The sequence below is a fragment of the Pantherophis guttatus genome, chromosome 8 (assembly GCF_059756535.1).
Source record: "Pantherophis guttatus breed Tessera chromosome 8, ASM5975653v1, whole genome shotgun sequence".
Classification (NCBI taxonomy): domain Eukaryota; kingdom Metazoa; phylum Chordata; class Lepidosauria; order Squamata; family Colubridae; genus Pantherophis; species Pantherophis guttatus.
In genome coordinates, this window is record NC_142070.1 from 71,898,073 (window position 1) to 71,900,000 (window position 1,928).

Consider the following 1,928-nt stretch of genomic DNA (forward strand, 5'->3'; position numbering starts at 1 on the left):
TTTGGGCTCAACTGGAGTCGTACATTGAGGACCAGCAGTACCTAATTGCTTTCATATGGTCATGATGGTCCAACGATAACAATATCATGATTGCTTGTGTCTGAACATGGAATTGCCAGACATAATTGTATTATAGATTCAATATTTGCAGAATTTACATTACTCAGTATTACAAAAGCAGACCTTCATTTCTGTAAATGTGATTTTAATAGATCAAAGGATTTTATTTTATTATTTCATTAGTTATATTCCAGCTCCAAAACACTGATTGACAAAATTGTTTTACATAAATACATTTATGAGTTTTTCCCCAACAACAGATTAATGTACATTGTGCAAATTAAGTAACAATGTAAAGGTATACATCTTTATAGAACAGAAAATATTATTACAAGTGCTGAATGCTTACCAAATCAAGAAGACATAAAGTTTAGACAGATTGTCTGAACTGTCTAAATGGCTGTGCAAATTATTCAGGCAAACTTCACAGTATTACAAAGACCTTGTGAACAGTAATGTGTATAGTCTGAGATTAAATGTTGCTAGCATTTCTTAGCTATTTCTAACTGTGTGAACTTTGACTCCCAGAATTTTCAGCAATGGCCATTCTGGGAGTTGAAATCTACATATCTGGAAATTACCAAGATTGGACAGCATGGCCCTAAAAGATTATAGCTTTTGTACTTTATTAACAATAAAATAGTCTTTAATAAAGGTAAGCAGGTTCCACATTTTTCTAAGGGAGTGGTGCAAGACTCCTAGTACAGAAATGCTTTTATTTGACCCAGGAGTCATTTCCCAAAGCTAAACTATGTTTAATGCCAGGATTTGGCCTTGGAAGGATATAAAGCAATAAAGGGAATGTAAGTATTTACAGAATGTTAGTAACTCATTGTAGTCTGATCATAGTCACAGAATAACACCTGGAGATATTCCAAATCAGAGGTGGGTTTCAGCAGGTTCTGATCAGTTCTGGAGAACCGGTAGCAGAAATTTTGAGTAGTTCAGAGAATCTGTAGTAAAAATTCTGACTGGCCCCGCCCCCATCTATTCTCTGCCTCCCGAGTCCCAGCTGATCGGGAGGAAATGGGGATTTTACAGTATCCTTCCCCTGCCACACCTACCAAGCCACTCCCCACCAAGCCACGCCCACAGAACCGGTAGTAAAAAATTTTGAAACCCACCACTGTTCCAAAGCCAGATAATTCAGCCTTTTAGGCAACCTTGAGTTATGTTATTTTAGGGAAAAAAAATTTTTTTTTAAAAGTCAAGTCGCATTTGAAGACGATGACAGGGAGAAAGAAGGGAATAGAAGAGCTTTGGTATACGGAAAGGAGTTTCAGAATCAAACATTATAAAGGTAACCTTTAAAGGCTAATCGGGTTGTATCTATATATGTGAAAGCAAAGAAAAGTTTGGTTTTAAAGCATTAGATGTTCCAAAATACCATGCTGTTGCTTCATAAATAGTAAGAGAATTATGAGTGCGGTGAGTGGAAAGCGTCTGATAGGTTGTTTTAGTTAGGAAAGAAAAACAATGATGCCTGAAAATCCACAATATGGGTTGGAAATTGAGAAATTTAATAAATTTAATAAAGACCAGTGCACCAATTATATAACCAAGCATCTTTTTTCTTTTGGTCAAGTTTTTTTTATTTTATATTACTTATCCATATCAATGCATGATACCTGGGTATCATACATTTTGGTACAAGTAGACATAGTATTATTACTCGTGGTTATTACATTTCATTTTCATTGCCAAGCATCTTTCTTGAGAGTTAGACCAAACATCCTTGGGGAGCTGATTTATCATCTCCACTGCGGTGTCCCTTTAAGTCCCAAAAGTGCTTTTTTTCCAGGAGGCAACTGGACTTCCTTGGTTTTTTTTTTTCTTTGAAGACGTTTCACTCCTCATCCAAGAAGCTT